The 18,724-nt window shown below is 40.8% G+C and overlaps 1 pseudogene; it reads left to right on the top strand.

The window, feature by feature from the left end:
• The first annotated feature begins 17,507 nt into the window (after positions 1–17,507).
• On the top strand, positions 17,508–18,415 carry LOC102436817 (annotated as a pseudogene).
• The last annotated feature ends 309 nt before the right edge of the window (positions 18,416–18,724 follow it).

Raw genomic sequence — 18,724 nt, 5'->3', positions numbered from 1 at the left:
TGTGCCAGTCACCTTCAGGGGATTATGATAACTACTCTTTGGCCCATGAGTCTGAGAACTGGGGAAAATTTGAGCTGGAACCAGTAAGCATGGAATAATACTTGATAAAGTGGACTAACCGAAGAATAGGATTATTATACGTAACCTAATGGCTCTTCTTATATGTATGCAAGTTATCCACTTAAGAGTCCAGGTAGCTACTATGTTTAAACAGTGCATATGTAAGAAGATACAGTGGTGTGAATGCTGAATATATTTCCACCAGCCCTGTGGCTGTGCTCCCAGCTGAAAACGCCTGCATTTCCTTGGACTAAGGAATCGCCGCTAAGAAGCCATTTACTGGGAATGATAGAGGAGAAAGGGTGACCTCTGCTGGTAAAATGAGTTTTTAAATCTGGCTCTTTTCCCCAAGTCTACAAAGAAAAAAGTGAGTAGAGAGTGGGAGTAGGTAAGAGCATGACCAAAGTCCTCCCTGAACAAATGACCATTTTTCCACACTAGTAATTTTTTCTAATCTTCAGGAAAAGGTCATTGCTTATATGGCTCAATAACTCCTTAGTGATGTGTAGAAATGAGATTCAAGTTGGTTTTTCTGTGCCTAATAGTTATTCTCTAGGAAAAAAATAAAGAAATGCTCTCACTTGGAACTCAATAATTTGTTTTGTTTTGTTTTTCTTTTTTTCTTTTTGATATTTCATTACTGAAATGAAGCATTTGCAATCATTTTTTAAATGTAGGGGCTACTAATTAGAGTAAAGGAAAGTGCAGCCCCCAAATGTCTCATTAAGGTTTATATTTATTTGTTAAACAAATGCACATTTTAGGAATTAAAATTAAACGTTTTTTTAAGTCTCTACATGTTATAATTTAATGTTTAATGAAAAACTTGAAAAAAGTTACTTTGCTTTAACACTCAGCAATGCTCAAAACAAAATCATTTCCGTAGCACTCCCATTATGTGGCTTGATTCTGCCCCTCTGCATACCTTTCATCACTTTTGAAAGCCAAAAGCATGTGTTGTGCTACTGGCTCTCTAATAGTCTCCAATTATTAGTCAGACTTGCCCTCATCATAGACATCACTTTGGTCTTTAGCTTTGCCAAGTTTAAAGCAAAAACTTCATTTTAAGTTTTCCAGAGAAAAGCTGGGCATGATCTTTTTAAAAGTCTATTTCTTAATTGGCTAACGCTTCTGCACAAATAATTATTCTCTATGTGCAATCAGGCTCGCAGTGGGGAGGCAAAGAAGAGGGACACACACGAAAGCAGACTAGGAATCCCTTGCGGCGGTCTATAAAATGGATCATATTTTGAAGGAATCATATATCTTTTGGGAATCATGACTATGAAAGACATCAGGAACCTATCCTCCATCTTAACCAATAAAATTTGATATTCAAATTAAATAAAGTGGTTATTTAAATGCACATTTATAACCTTATATAATAAAAAATTGGATTTTTGTCAGATGCTTTTCTTAAGCTCGGGCACACTTCCCTCCCACTTCTCTCAGTCTGATGGGAAGCCAAACTATTTCACAATGAACACCTCTTGGGAAATTTGGCAGAGAAGACAGAGTAGGGGAAAGAGTAAAGTTAATTTTAATTGGTGGTGCTACTATCCTGGGCCTAAACTGAGGTGGGAAAGGAGAGAAGAATGATAGTAGCAACAATTCCAATAGGATTCATGCTCAGCACATGCCATGACCCCTGCACCCATTTGCTTTTCTATATCATATAATGAATGTATTTGTTCTTTTCAAATACCAAAGAGATGTGAAATTCCTTTAAGGCAACATTTTTTTTGTTTTCATGAAAAAAATGTAGACATTTTTAAAAAATAAATATTAACATTTATTTGAATACTAATGTGCATTCAAGTTTTTTTAAATAAACATAAAACTAAAAATTCAAGTAGTTGGATTTAATATTAATGACAAGAAATAGTAATAATGGAAGAAACATATTCCCAAAACTATATATATTTCTTAACAAAATAATACTTTACAGGTATAATCATTAATATTAACATTCAAAAGACAACCATCAATTAAATAGCTCTCTATAAGTGCTCAAGTCACTTCTCTTATGTGATTAATATTTATTAAGCACCACCTGTATGCCACACATTGTACTGAGCACTAAGGAGGCAATGACTAATAAAGTCAGTAAACTTACTAGTCCTTCTAGAGCTTATAATATGTGAGAGCCAGACATCCGCCAGCTATTCATACCAGTAAATATAAAATTACAACAGCAATGAGTGCTACAACCTAGAGGTAGATGGTGCTACTAGAGCGTTGTTTTTCTTAAACTAAGAATTCTGTTTTAAAAATTCATCTGCATAGAAGGAAAATCCAACATTGTTGAATTCTGGCCTAGGGCAGAGAAAACTCAAATCAAAGAACCAAAATCAACATTTTATTTTTTTAATTAAATCTTTATTGTTCAGATTATTATAGTTGTTCCTCTTTTTTTCCCCAAAGCTCCCCTCCACCCGGTTCCCACCCCACCCTCTGCCCTTACCTCCCAGGCCCCCACTGTCCTCATCCATAGGTGTACGATTTTTGTCCAGTCTCTTCCCGCACCCCCCACACCCCTTTTCCCCCCGAGAATAGTCAGTCTACTCCCTTTCTATGCCCCTGATTCTATTATATTCACCAGTTTATTCTGTTCATCAGATTATTTATTCACTTGATTTTTAGATTCAGTTGTTGATAGATGTGTATTTGTTGTTCATAATTTGTATCTTTACCTTTTTCTTCTTCTTCCTCTTCTTTTTTTAATATTTTATTGATTTTTTATAGAGAAGAAGGGAGAGGGATAGGGAGTTAGAAACATCGATGAGAGAGATCAATCAGCTGCCTCCTGCACGCCCCCTACTGGGGATGTGCCTGCAACCAAGGTACATGCCCTTGACCGGAATCGAACCTGGGACCCTTCAGTCCGCAGGCTGACGCTCCATCCACTGAGCCAAACCGGTCAGGCTTCTTCCTCTTCTTAAAGGATACCTTTCAGCATTTCATATGATACTGGTTTGGTGGTGAAAAACTCCTTTAGTTTTTTCTTATCTGTGAAGCTCTTTATCTGACCTTCAATTCTGAATGATAGCTTTGCTGGGTAAAGTAATCTTGGTTGTAGGTTCTTGGCATTCATCACTTTGAATATTTCTTGCCACTCCCTTCTGGCCTGCAAAGTTTCTGTTGAGAAATCAGCTGACAATCGTATGGGTACTCCCTTGTAGGTAATTGACTGTTTTTCTCTTGCTGCTTTTAAGATTCTCTCTTTGTCTTTTGCTCTTGGCATTTTAATTATGATGTGTCTTGGTGTGGTCCTCTTTGGATTCCTTTTTTTGGGGGTTCTCTGCACTTCCTGGACTTGTAAGTCTATTTCTTTCACCAGGTAGGGGAAGTGTTCTGTCATTATTTCTTCAAATAGGTTTTCAATATCTTGCTCTCTCTCTTCTTCTGGCACCCCCATAATTCGGATGTTGGTACACTTGAAGTTGTCCCAGAGGTTCCTTACACTATCTTCATATTTTTGGATTCTTTTTTCTTTTTGTTTTTCCGGTTGGGTGTTTTTTGCTTCTTCGTATTTCAAATCTTTGACTTGATTTTTGCGATCCTTTAGTCTGCTGTTGAATCTCTGTATAATATTCTTTATTTCAGTCAGTGTATGCTTAATTTCTAGTTGGTCTTTTATCACAACCTCGAGGGTCTCACTAGATTTCTTGAGATCTCACTAAATTTATTGGCGATTTCTAGAAAATTCTTGAAAAACCTTATAAGTGTGGTTTTGAACTCTATATCCTGTAGTTTGCTTTCCTCCATTTCTGTCATTTGTGACCTGTTTCTTTGTCTCGGCATTTTTTATGCTTCCCTGTATTGATAGAGTGGCTTTCTGTGCTAGGTGTCCTATAGGGCCCAGTGGCTCAGCCTCCCCAGTTACCTGAGGTGGACACTCTTGATGCACCCCTTTGTGGGCTTTGTGCACAGTCTTGTGGTAGTTAAGCCTTGATTGTTGTAGGTATCACTGGGAGGAATTGACCTCCAGGCCAATTGGCTGTGAGAATTAGCTGTGTCTACAGTGGGAGAACTTCTGTGCTGGAGACACCCTTCTAAGGCAAGACTTGCTTCAGTGGGGTTTTGGTGCTCACTGGGTCTGTCCCCTGAGTGTGTCCCTTATGGATCTGAGGAGTTGTAATCTGGATGGTCCCACTCTGACCACTGGGTACACTGGCTCTTGGATCTCTAAGGAGGTGCTAATTTAGCCTCTGCCTGGGGCTACCCAGCAGGAGCTACGGAGAGATCTGAAGATTCCTCTTCTTTGTTTGGGGTTTGGAGGTGCCCAGATGAGGCCCAGCTGTGAAGCAATGCAAGCTGCTGTGGGGCCTTTGGCCTTCTTTTGGAAGTTCTGGGTCTCTCTGACCCAGCTGCAGTTTGTTAGGTAATTTTCAGATTGCAAAGGGCCAGGCCTTTCATATGCAAAAGCCTCTGCACACAGCTTGGGTGGGGAGGGGTCTCAGGGGATCAACAGGGTGGAGCAAGCAGCTATGGCTGCTCCTCAGTCCTACCCTAAGAGGCCCCGAGTCTCAGTGTCCCGGTAATCACTGCAAGCGCCTCTGAGAGAAAGCCACCCTCGAGTTCCGTTCGATGCCAGACAGTCCAGTTTCTCCCCGTATGAGTCTGGGTCCCCAGAGAATCGCCTGGAACTGGAGTTCAGAGCAGTCGGGAGCTTGAGACTCCCTCCCGATTGAAAAAGACAACCCTGTCCTCAGTTGCCAGCCGTTTCCACGTGCTCCTCCGTACCTCTGCACTTTACTTCCACACCTCCTCTGAGTTTCAGTGTGCTTTTCTCTTTCCTTCTAGTTGTAAAATTTCCACTCAGCCAGCCTTCCTGTGGTTCTGGATGATGTTTTGTCTTTTAGTTGTATTTTTGAAGTTGTTGTGCGAGGCAGCAATTTCTGGTGTTTACCTATCCAAAATCAACATTTTATAGACACAACATAACCAAAACAAAACTCCAAGGCACTTGTTCACAAAGGTGCCTGATTCAATTTACATGTGTTTCTTCAGCTTCTCTTCTGTGTCAAGCAGTACTTCTCAAACTTTAAGATGCATGGGAATTACTTGAGGATCTTGTTTAAATACAGATTCTGAATCTAGGGTGGGGCCCAAGATTCCAAATTTCTGACACACTCCCAGGTGATGTCATATATCCAGTCCATGGGTCATGCCCTGAGTAGCTCCAGTGCAGCCAAGATACTGAAGGAGCATGACTGCTTGATCCCCACCTCCACTGCCCCATCCCCATCTACTCCAAAGGAACTAGTAAAGTAGGGGAAAAAACATGGTGACCAGCTCCTAAGTTTACTGGGTTTGTTTTATACTGGTGATTGTGGAGTGGTGGCATTGTCCTAAGACAGGACACAGCCCAGCAGGATTTTGGGGAAGATAAAATAGAAGAATTGATGGAATTCTACTTCTGCTTCCCCCAACCCTCTCCCCCATCACCTTGTGGCAAACAGTGCCTGCATCCCTCCTGCCAAGACATAGAGATCTGGAGCAGATGTCCTCAGAAGAAACAGAAAAAACCAGGGGACCAACTGACTTTTAGAAATTATTTTCACATCCCTTCTCCTTCAAACTCCCAGGGCTGGAGATTTACAATCTAGTCTTGATGAAGAGTCCCAAACTTGGCTGCAAATTGAAATCACCTGGAGAGCTATACAGGCACTGTTGCTTCAATTCCACCTTCAGGGACTTTAATGAAATTGGTCTGGAGCATGGTGTGAGCATCAGGACTTTTTAAAACTTCCCAAGTGATTTCAATGTGCAGCCAAAATTCAGAACCACTGAATTCTAAGTCTCTTGTGAATCTGCTTCTGTCTGGGGAATAAAAAATCCAGTGAACAGAATAAACTGGTGAATAAAATAGAGTCAGCGGCATGGAAATGGAACAGACTGGGGGGTGGGGGAGCAGAAAGAGATTAAACAAAGACCTTATATGCATGTATGCATTACCTATAGACACAGACAATAGGGTGGCAAAGGCCTGGGGTGGGGTGGGGTGGGAACTGGGTAGAGGGGGACAATGGGGGGGGGGAGAGGGACATCTAATAATCTCAACAATAAAAATTACATATATATATATATATATATATATATATATATATATCCCAGAAGGAAGAAAACAAGGACAAAGAAATAGACAATATAAAAGAAATACTAAGAGATAAGGAAGATAGAAATAGAGATATTACATCTAGATAATAGGAGCTCCATTAAAAAAGATTAAAGTGGAGAGGAAGAACTATCTGAGAACATAATGAAGATCAATTTTTCTGCATATATATATATATATATAATTAGATCATATATATATTCATATAAATAATCAGGAAAACACACAGAATTTATTCTTGTATTAGTATTTTTTTCATATGAACAACTCTAAACCTACTTTTCCCTACCACTGTGTATATTGATTTTTGATGAAGTTATGCAACTGTATTCATTTGTCAAAATTCATAAAATTATACATTAAAAGGGGTGAATTTTACTATATGTAAATTAGTCCTCAATGTAAAATAAATGTATGTGTATATATACACATATGTGTGCACATGGGTGTATATATCAGTTAAGTGCCCCTTTTGACAATCCACTGGGCCAGGTACTCTACCCTCCATACCCTCCAGCCCTTCCTACCTGCTGTACGAAGAACAAAATGAAAAGTTGTGTCAATGGAAATGTTATAGTTTAAAGTACTATAGAGACTAATCTTGCAAGAGGACTGGGGCAAGAGGAGGAAGTGTTTCAACAATCAAAGTCATGTATATAAAAGGGACTGAGGAAAATAAAGGACAGCACTGCTTTCTTTGCCTTGGAAACGGGGGTCAGGGGGGAGTTACTGAGTCATTGTCCAATGACCTTCCACACTGGGGGACCCCTCCCCAAATCAGCAGCCCCATTTGGTCCACGTTGACTTTGCCTTGGAATGCTCCATAAATGGCCATTAGCAGCCCACAAAGAGATTAAGAAACAATTCCATTTAAGAGAATGCACAGTTTAACAAAATGATCCTTGAATCAGAATGTTCTGTTCCTGCTATCTTTTATAAACCAAAGGAGCAGAGGGTTTTGAGGTCACAGTCAGCCTGGCCATATTTTGTTCTTATCTCCCTGTTTTCTACTCCATAATGAAATTTAAATAGCTCGCTATCGCTAAGTAAATAATTGGAGCCAGAACAGCCTTCTGGAAGCTTTTAATCGTGTCAAGCCAGCTCTTCAATTCTAAACATTCCTTACAACCCAGTGATATTTAGAGCTTTGGGTGTCTTCTTGGCAGATGGAGAGAGGAACACAAAATGGAATAAAGAGGCCAGAACTTCCCATTAATCATGGCAGTGCTCCTTTATTCAAAGATCATAAAATGTCTGAGGTCATATCTTTAACCCGGTGGGGAGGAAGGGGACTGCTGTGACTGAGAAGCAGAAAGTCTGGATTTTAAGTCCCTTGTGGACTCCTGCCCAGCTTCATTATTTGGGACAAAGCACGGGATAACCTCTCTGGACCTCATTTTCCTCCTGTGTACACCAGACTCTGTAGCCAGGGTGTCCCCTCCCCACTGTTCCAGGTCAGGCAGTCTAGTGAGCAACAGGTATATACCCCAAAGTTCCAGAATGGGAACCCCACATTTACCAATACGGCTGTATATCCAGGAATCCACTTGGGTCTTACCACTGCCCTAGGGTCATTGTGGAGAATTGTCCCCACAGGGTGGCCAAACTATGTGGCATGCAAGAAGAACTCCAGGCTGCTGTTGCCAGCCCACTGCAACCCAAGATAAAGGATTACCAAGAACAAAGGTGTTTGTAGCCAATACAATGGGAAACACCAAGGGAAACAAAGCAGATTTCTTTATGGCAGGACTTCCCAGTGCCTCTACTTGCCCGTGTGCTTTGAGACTTTCCTAGAGGGAAGTACAGAAGAATTTGACCAAGGAATCCTGTTTCAAAGGTCAACACACAGGTCTGGCCTACCTTAAAAACAGTGGTCCAAATTTATGATGCTGTTTATTCATCATTCCTTATCCTCTAATCAGGAGGTACTCACCCTGGCTTCAGAATAGCATCACCTGGGCCCTTTACCAGGGCCTCATCTCTAGAGATCTGGCTTTAATTGACCTGAGCACAGGTATTACTTTCTAATGCGCAGATAGCCTGCAGAACCACCAGCTCAGGGAGCATGCTAAGTAGCCTCTCCTCATGCCTATTCTAGAGCATTAAAGGGGGAGGTCAGTACTGGGGAGCAAACAGAAGAAGATTTCATCTCTCCACCCAGAGCCAAAACCACAAGATCCAGAAGCCCCTGCCTACTAGAGAATCTCCTTGGAAAATCATTACTTCAACTGAGATTCTAGCCCTGATCACCTCTGTAAAAACCTATGGGGTTTTCCTTTCAAAATGGAAATCACTTTACTGATTTTTCTGATTGTAAATTTGATGCCCGCTCACTGTGGGTAGAAAAAGAAACACATAAAAGTGTAAAGCAAAAAAATAAATAATTGTTCAAATTATTCCCCCACTGTGACCATTTTGTGTTTACATCTAGACCTTTATATGTTTTTAGTATTGTTTCATAATCTGGTTTTGCTACTTAACAATATCTCTTGAATGTCTTTTCTTCCCAATATAAATAAAAGGACACCATCATTTTTAATGGTCCTATCATATTCTGGGTAGACCATAAATTATTTAATTCATCCTGGTGTTTAGCTATTCTAGTGTGTACCATCAATGAAGGGGGAGATATCTTTGCATGTGTAACTGATTGGTTCCTGAGAATAAATTCTTACAAGTGGAATTGCTCAGTCCAAATCCTCCCCCAACAAAACCCACTTAGCTGGACCACACTCCCCTCTCGTTTCTCCATTCCTACCCTTCCAGCCTTTTCCACTCTCTGGCCTTGCTCATACAGTATTTTCCCAGATGCTGTTGATCCAGGTCCCTCCACCTTTTATCAAATCTCCTTCAAGCTTTATCTCTTAAAGCCAGTTTCACTTTAGAAAGCCTTCTTAGTTTTGTGCACATCTCCCCTCTCCTTGCACCAAATGGCTCAGTTCAGGCTGGAGTCTCATCTCCCAGCAGAGGTCACCAAATCCTCCTTTAAGAAACCAGCAAGGAGGCAGCAAGCTGAGGTTGACCTTTCTGGGAAGTCTCCCACCCACACTCCCACACGCCACCAAGGCCCCCCGCCCTCCTCTGGAGCACCTGCACTTGCCTAGTAGCAGCTTGTCACTCCGTGTTAGAATTGTTTACAGGTCGGTCTCCCCCAGAGACACTGAATGGCTTGTTCCCTTCATCCCTGCGCCTCATGACCAGCATCATGTCTGGCTGAGAAGGTAAATGTCTGCTATGAAAATGCCACATTTTTCCAAGAAAAATTCCAAGCTGTATTCCTCATATTAAAATAGTAACTACTAGTATGACCCACACCCCCATCTTTTGCCAGAAAAGACAGAGCCTCAAGTCCACGCCTGGGCTGACTTGCATCACCTCTAAAATAGTGAGAACGCACCCAGAACCAAAAGGAGCTCAGCTTCTCTGGGTGTTTCTCCACCCCAACGCCCCCAACCCAGCCTGGCCAGCGGCAGGGACAGGAAGGTGCTGCCAGAAACCCGTCTCCAGGCCAGCCTGGCTCCCGTGGACAAATGACCCGTGTGTTTTGGTCTTGCCAGCTCCACTGTTCACAAGTTTGTTTATTCAATGGGTGTTTGTGACTGGAAACACTTGCAAGCAGAGTCCCAGCCTTCAAAGAAGTTACATTTCAGGGAAATCTAGTAAACTAACAAGGTAATGATAAATTTTGGTGGACATTTCGAAGGATACAAAAAGGAGTCTAAAATGAAGAATAGGAAGATTCGTATTATTGATCACTCTCACTAGGGTGAGGAGGGCAGGCCTGTCTGAGGAGGTGAGATTTAAGCTGGAGAGCAGGCTCTGTGCCTGCAGGGGGTGGGAAGGGAGCATCCCTCCTGGGGAGGGAGCAGCACTCTGAGTGACCCTGAGGTGGGAAAGGCCGTGGCATGTTTAAGGCTTGGAGCCTGGTGAATGGAAAACAGACTGGAAGTGAGTTTGGGGGACCGGGAGAGTTGGAACATGGATATAGTCAGGCACCGCTTAATGACAGGGATACGTTCTAAGAAATGCGTTGATAGGTGATTTTGTCATTGTGTGAACAGGATGAAGTGTGTCTAGCCTGCTACACACCTACATACGTATGGTGCATACATATACCATCTAGCAGGCTAGATGGTATAGCCTGCTACACACCTCAGCTATGTGGTCTACCACTTTCATACGTATGGTGCGTGACTGTACTTAGGTATGTGAGCTCTAAATTATCTGTCAGAATTCCGGGCCCAATTGGTTATTACCATTCAGTTATCCAGATTTAAAAAATAGTAAATACCTCAGGCTTTTTTATATCTCCCATAAACAAAAAAAAATTATTCTCTTGACTCTTCAGAATGTCTAAAACTGTGGTCATGTTAAGACAATTCACCTGGAAAGAATAAAATTGGGACAATATGTTGAAGGAGAATCACATCAAAATTCTCCAAAACTCTAATTTTAATGTTTCCAATTTCTTTTCATCAAAGAAATAAAGTATATCTATTCATTGTGGTGTTTTTCTTTCTGGTTTCAACTCTTAAATTAAAAGATCTTCACAGACTCCTCAGCGAACGGGGAAGGATGCAGGAGGAAGTAAGGCAGGAAAAAGCAATTTCATACCATTTTTGAAATAGGAATGTGGCCGAAACCGGTTTGGCTCAGTGGATGGAGCGTCGGCCTGCGGACTGAAGGGTCCCGGGTTCGATTCCGGTCAAGGGCATGTACCTGGGTTGCGGGCACATCCCCGGTGGGAGATGTGCAGGAGGCAGCTGATCGATGTTTCTAGCTCTCTATCTCTCTCCCTTTCTCTCTGTAAAAAATCAATAAAATATATTTAAAAAAAAAAAAAAAAAGAAATAGGAATGTGGACCCTCCTCCACCCTAAATAGGGTTGCTTAACCCTCTCATTCTCATCTCCACGCAACACTCCTGCTCCTATCTGGGACCCACTTCCACCCACAACTTCTTTCGATGAAAGTATTTTGCCTCGGAGACATATGTAAAACTTTAGACAATAAAAAAAGTAAAAAAAATAATTTTAATAAATAAATAAAAGCATTTTGCCTCCATACTCATGTATATCTGTTTGGCCCCAAAGTCAGAACATACCCAGGCGGGTGTCGGCATAAGCAGGATCTGAAAGGAGCCCATAAATGGGGAGCTGTTTTCTGCTCTAGGAAGGGAGGGTCACACCGGCTACTTCAAACATGTGTTATTGGGAAATATGACAACATTCACACAAAGTCTTCCTTATTCGGGGCTGTTTGTGAGTAAAACACGCATTGACTCCTTCTGAGGGCTGCCTCTAACACCCTGCCTCCCAGTAAGAACACCTCCAACTGTTCCGCACCAGGAAGTTGTCTGTGTGGATTCCCTGGGGAAGGGAGGAAAGGCGTGGCGGGGAGGAGAAGGCACAATCTATCATGAATTGCCTGGATTAACGATGCTCAACCAGCCTTTTTTATTCTTACCCTAAAAAATAATTCCAAAAACACAAATATTAACCTGAGGTATTTAATATTTGAAACAATGCACTTTGCAAACATATACTGGGGTTTTAGATGGTTTGCAATATTACCTGGAACTGTGGGGGAGGAGGGAGGGAAGCAAGGTATAATAATGGCCTTCAAAAATGCTACTGATGCCAGGCCTGCATGGCTCAGTGGTTGAGGGTCAACCTATGAACCAGGAGGTCACGGTTTGATTCCTGGTCAGGGCACATGCCCGGGTTGCGGGCTCCATCCCCAGTGTGGAGAGTGCAGGAGAAGCCAATCAATGATTCTCTCATCATTGATGTTTTTATCTCTCCCTCTCCCTTCCTCTCTGAAATCAATAAAAAATAAATTTCAAAAATGCTACTGATTAAAGCTTCATTGGAAGGTTCTTATCATCAAAAGGGGCAGGGAAGGATGAGGGGATCTCAGTGGAAGGCAGCCAAGCAGCACTACAGAACTCACCTAAAAGTGGTACAACGTGCTGTGGGATTCAAAGGAGGAGAATTCTCCAGCCTTCATGAGGATCAGGCATAGCTTCACAGAGAGACTGTCTCTGAATTCTATTCTGCTCCTCATGCCTCAGTACTGAGGAAGGTTCTGACAGAGGTTGGGCTTCGCCAGGGTCAGCTTTTCTTGCCACTTAAGTTGCAAAGAAATATCACTGAGGTTGTACAAGAAAGTTCAGGGTTCTGAAATCTTAAAAAGAAAGACTGGAATTCTAAAATATCAAGATGAACATGCCAATCAGTTAAGCCCAAACTAAGTATAGGGGATTTTTAACACTGCCTTTGCCACACCCTCCACTAAGGATTCCTGTGTGGTATTGTCATATGTGCACAGGAAAAACATCAAAGTGTCAGTGAGGAGTCTCTGGTTCCTCCCATGTCTAACCTGCAGATTCATAGCTAAGGCTCCTTGTTACTAAGAAAGCACATAAAATAGACTGGTGCTTATGGCCAATGCAGACATGTGTTCTTTCCAACCAGAGCCCCTGAGAGTTACTTTTAGACCAGGAGCACCACATATGTTGCATAGATCTGGATAAGTTCCCTATTCTATACCCCAAACAGACATAAATTGATCATAACACTCATTCTTACTAGAACAGATGCTATCCCAAAATCCCTCTCAACATAGGACTGGAGGAAGTCACTACCAATCAACAGAAATTGTTATAAGAGATAAAATCCAAGAGCCACCTCTATCCTCAGTTCACCCTAGGCCCGCCATGGTCGGCAAACTGCGGCTCGCAAGCCACATGCGGCTCTTTGGCCCCTTGAGTGTGGCTCTTCCTAAGCCTTAGGAGTACCCTAATTAAGTTAATAACAATGTACCTACCTATATAGTTTAAGTTTAAAAAATTTGGCTCTCCAAAGAAATTTCAATCGTACTATTGATATTTGTCTCTGTTGACTAATGAGTTTGTCGACCACTGCCCTAGGGGATATTTGTCTTCCTGTGAAAAGAACAACGGGGCAGGTAGCAGTTAGGGTCTTGGCCCTACAAAAAGCCTTATAGAGACTTGAGGCAAGTCACTAAGATGGCTATGTCTTTTTTAAAAAATATTATTTTATATTAGTTTCAGGTATACAGCATAGTAGTTAAACAATCATAATTTACAAAGTGATCCCCCCAATATTTCAAGTACCCACCTAGCACCATACTTAGTTATTACCCTATATTTTACACCCCCATAACTATTTTGTAACTACCAATTTGTACTTCTTAATCCCTTCACATTTTTCACCCAGCGGCCCCCTCCTTCCCAACACAATCTCCTCTGGCAACCATCAGTTTGTTCTCTGCATCTATGTGTCTGTTTCTGTTTTGGCTACATCTTCTTAAACAAAATGATTTTGTTATATACAATCTTCCAAGGTTTGCTGAATAAGTAATACTCTTACATTTTGGTTGACTTGGGTTTGAGTTTTAAAATAAATATATGGAGATTCCAACTTTCAGAGTAGTTAACTTGGAAGGGTATTAAGTCACTTTACAAAAGGGTTTGCCAAAGATTTATTTAAATGCCAATATCCTCTTCAACAAATGTGTTAAAGATTCTTAACTACCTGAAAGAAAAGGAAAGGAAGCAGATGGTTGAATAAACCTAAGTCCCATCTGCGAGGCACCACAGCCATTTGAAAATATATCCCAAACAACCATGAAGCAGTGACAAGAAAATATGATTCTATTTCCATGAGCCTTATCTACACACTTTTCTTCTGAACCAACTCGATTCTTGGAAATAATTGCACACTGAGCTTGACATACAGGGCCTGGTTGCTGAATAGCTGTCAAGTGTGAACCACAGGGCAAGGACAGAATAACCTCATGGAGAGGTAGGAAAGGAACTGGTCATTTATCACTGAAAGAACCCATTAGGACATGTCCAAAAAACACAAGTCAACTGCTCTGAAGTAATCCTGAGGTTTTCACCCAGTCACAATACAGTCACTCATTCAGTGGTTAATAAGGTCAGTTGGACCATGCCCAGTGTAATTGAGAGCACTGGTTGTCAAACTCCATTCTCTGGAGGTGCCTCAGAGCTGCCCAACTGGGAGTGGAAGGTGAAGTAGACTTATACTCCCTCCCAACAATCAGAGCAACCCTTCTTCCATCTCTTCTACAGCTTGACATTCCACATGAAATTTCATTTGCAAGAGCTTCACTACCAAAATAAAAGTGTTTTTTTCTTTTAGATTACTGATGTTATCTATTGTAACAAGTAGTCAGACATCAACATGGTCCCCAGAACCAACACCAACAAGCAGAATATTAGGGAGAGAAATGTTCCTGCACCAATGCAGATATGCAAGACTGATTTTTTTAAACTTTTTATTTGGAAATAACTTTAAACTTAGAGAAAAGTTACAAGAATAAAAATAATACAAGAACACCTGATTTACTTTTTTCTGAATTTCACCTATTGCTAACAATTTGCCCATTTGCTTTATTATTCTCTCTCTCTCTCTCTCTCTCTCTCTCTCTCTCTCTCTCTCTCCCTCCTTCCCTCCCTCCCCAACCCCATATATTCCCTTGAATCACTTTAGGGAAAGTTACATATATACATATATATTTGTGGCCACTTACCCCTAGATACCTCACTTATATTTCCTATGAACAGAGGCATTTTCTTACACAACTATCTAGTATGGTTATCATCTTTAGTAAATTTAACATTGGAACAATACTTTTATCTAATCTGTCCAATATCCCATTTTTATCCATTGACACATTTATGTCCTTACAGTAGTTTCCCCTCCAGTATAGAACCTAGTCTAGGAGCAGGGATTGCATTCAGCTGTCTTGTCTCCTTCTTTAATCTGGAACACTTCTGGAGCCTTTCTTGGTCATTCATGATAATGGTGGTTTTTAGTATAGACCTGCCCTCTCCTCAGTTTTTAATAGAGTATTTCTCATTTAGAGTTTGTCTAATGTTTCCTCATGATTAAGCTTCAATACATTCTTGGCAGTAATATGACATGGGTGCTGCAGTATTGTTCTCAGAGTATCACATCTAGAGGCACATGATGTCCATCTGTTCTCATTGCTGATGCAAATTGTGGTCAATCAGTCAAGATGTCAAATGTCTCCACTTTATAATTCCTATTCTTTCTCTTGGAAATAGTAATCAGTCTGTGGGAGATACTTTAAGACCATACAAATATCCTGCTTGTTATCTAAATTTCCCCCTAAGTTTAGTGTGCATTGATGATTCTTGATTGACCTAATCTTTACCATAAGGATTGCAAAACACTAACTTTCAAACCCTAGCACCTCTACCAATTTACCAGTTGGCCTTTATCATTTCACTATAAACAAGAGCCCTCCCTTCTCCCCATATATTTATTATTAATATATCCATTTATTATTGGTATGGACTCATAAGTTCTTATTTTTAATAGTTTATGATTCACTATTGTACTTAATTTATTTTTATATTCAAATTGTATCTGATTTAACTAGTAGGAGTCCTTTCAAGCTGGCTACTGTGTCCTTGTGACATGCTACCATCTCTTTTTGAGCACTTGCTTAATTTCTAGTATAACAAAATGTTCCAGCTCATCTCATACTTACCCTGCCCTGGAATCAGCTATTTCTCCCAGGAGCCTTGGTTTCTTTTAGTGGGGAACAGTATTAGAGACCAAGATCTGGGCACTAGGTGTGCTCAGTGCTATTGAGATGTTGCTTCATGGCCCTTTCAACAGACAGAGCTAGATAATAGATACATGTATATACATTTATACATATATATACAAAGATACATCTACACATGCATACACATGCATAATCACATATATATTATAGAAACATGATACACACTAATACCTCCAATTTTTATGTATCCAAACAGAGTTCTTTCTTGCCTTGCCCTTTCCATATTATGAGTCTTCTTCCCTAGCAAGAACCCTGGCTCCCAAAAACAATAATACATTTACTCATTTGCTCAATCCGATAAACCATACAAAAGTGCTTCAGAATCACTTTTTCCTAACACTAAAAAAAAATAAACAAAACACATACACAAGCCTAAGAAAAAGATTTCTGTGTAACCTCCTACTATACCCTCACCTAAGACTGAGAGTATATAGTCAGATGCTGCATTCATAAGTAACTTGGATTAGTCATTTCTTTTTTCTCTCTCTTCCTTCGGTATGATTGTAGTGTTCATTTGAAATGTAATTGGGTGATTTGTTTCAGTTTGCTTTCAATTTTAGGGATGAATTTTCCCCCTTCTCATCCTTTTTAATTTTACTTTTGAGCCTTCATAACATTAACAAAACTATGCAAAAAGATATATTCAGAGATGTATTATTCCCTCTGTATCTCTTCTACCCTATTCCTGCCACCTCTTATAGGTAACCAACTTTAATGTTTCCTGATTTGTCCTTTCTGTATTTTGTTTGTAAAGATAAGCACATTTATATGTTTTCTGAACTTCTAACATAGAAGGTGCATATTATGTATGTTCTTTATTCACTTTGCTTTTTTCACTTAACAATATTGTATAGAAATCACTCCATATCACTCCATATCTTGGAGATCTTCCTCATGCTTGTTTACAGTTGCATTGTGCTCCATTGTGTGTGAGTAGCATAGTTTTTTGTTTCCTATGTCTGGACATTGAGGTGGTTTCCAATGATTTGTGATAAGAAATAATACTACCTTGTGATATGTGTGCTTTGTATATTTGTGACATATAAGTATAATATTACAAATACAAACATTTATGTTTGTATATGAGTAACCTGTGTATTTGTATTTTCACATTGTTGGAAATATATAAGGATAAATTCCTAGAAGTCAGATTGTTGGATAAAGAATAAATGCACAGAGCTAAGATTTGGAAACAGCCTAAGTGCCCATCAGCAGATGAGTGGATTAAAAAACTGTGGTACATCTACACAATGGAATACTACGCTGTGGTAAAAAAGAAGGAATTCTTGCCATTTGCAACAGCATGGATGGAACTGGAGAGCATTATGCTAAGTGAAATTAGCCAGTCAGAGAAAGATAAATACCACATGATCTCACTCATTTGTGGAATATAGAGAACTACATAGACTGATGAACAGGGACAGATCCAAAGACAGAGAAACAGCGATCAGACTATCAATCCCCAGAGGTAAAGTAGGGGAGGGTGGGGGTAAGGGGAAGAGATCAACCAAAGGACTTGTATGCATGCATATAAGCCAAACCAATGGACATGGACAACAGGGGAATGAGAACATGAGTGGGGGGGGAGGTTGGGGGTTAATGGGGGGATGAGGACACATTTGTAATACCTTAACCAATAAAGAAATTTAAAAAAAAAAAAGAATAAATGCACAGAGTTCTCTTTCCCATCTTGCAAGATGGCGGGTGAAAAGAAAACCGAGAAGCCGGATGCTAAGGAGAAGAAGCCTGACACTAAGGAGAAGAAACCAGACACTAAGGAGAAGAAACCTGAAGCCAAGAAGAAGGCCGATGCCGGCGGCAAGGTTAAGGCCCCTAAGAAGGAGAAGCCCCACTGCAGCCGAAACCCCGTCCTCGTCAGAGGAATTGGCAGATACTCCCGGTCAGCTATGTATTCGCGAAAGGCCATGTACAAGAAGTATTCAGCCCCTAAATCCAGGATTGAAAAGAAAAAGAAGGAGAAAGTTCTTGCTACTGTCACAAAACCAGTTGGTGGCGACAAGAATGGTGGTACCCGAGTGGTTAAACTCCGCAAAATGCCTAGATATTATCCTACTGAAGATGTGCCTCGAAAGCTGCTGAGCCATGGCAAGAAACCCTTCAGTCAGCATGTGCGGAGACTGCGGGCCAGCATCACTCCTGGGACCATTCTGATCATCCTCACTGGGCGCACAGAGGCAAGAGAGTGGTTTTCCTGAAGCAGCGGGGCAGTGGCTTGCTACTTGTGACTGGACCTCTGTCCCTCAATCGAGTTCCTCTTCGTAGAACACACCAGAAATTTGTCATCGCCACCTCCACCAAAATTGATATCAGTGGTGTGAAAATCCCCAAACATCTCACTGATGCTTACTTCAAGAAGAAGAAGCTGTGCAAGCCCAGACACCAGGAGGGAAAGATCTTCAACACAGAGAAAGAGAAATATGAGATTACAGAACAGCGCAAGGTTGACCAGAAAGCTGTGGACTCACAAATTCTGCCAAAAATCAAAGCTGCTCCTCAGCTCCAGGGCTACCTCCGCTCTCTGTTTGCTCTCACCAATGGACTTTATCCTCACAAACTGGTGTTCTGAATTTCTTATAAGAACCTGATTAAATAACTGATATGTTAAAAAAAAAAGAATAAATGCACATCTAGTTTTGTTAATATTACCAAGTTTCCCTCGATAGGAATTGTACCATTTTTCATTCCCACCAACAATATATGAGAATACCTGTTTCCCTGTAGCCACGCCAAGAAGTATATTGTCAAGCTTTCAGATTTTTGCAAATGTGATGGGGCAAGGTTGGATTTTAAAGAAACAAACAGTTATACACATTAAAAATTTATAATGGAAAAATAAAAACACATACAAAGATCACTGGGGAGAATGGAGGTGAGA

The sequence above is a fragment of the Myotis lucifugus genome, unplaced genomic scaffold, assembly GCF_000147115.1.
Source record: "Myotis lucifugus unplaced genomic scaffold, Myoluc2.0 scaffold_3, whole genome shotgun sequence".
Lineage (NCBI taxonomy): Eukaryota > Metazoa > Chordata > Mammalia > Chiroptera > Vespertilionidae > Myotis > Myotis lucifugus.
This window is presented reverse-complemented; position numbering and strand designations above follow the sequence as displayed.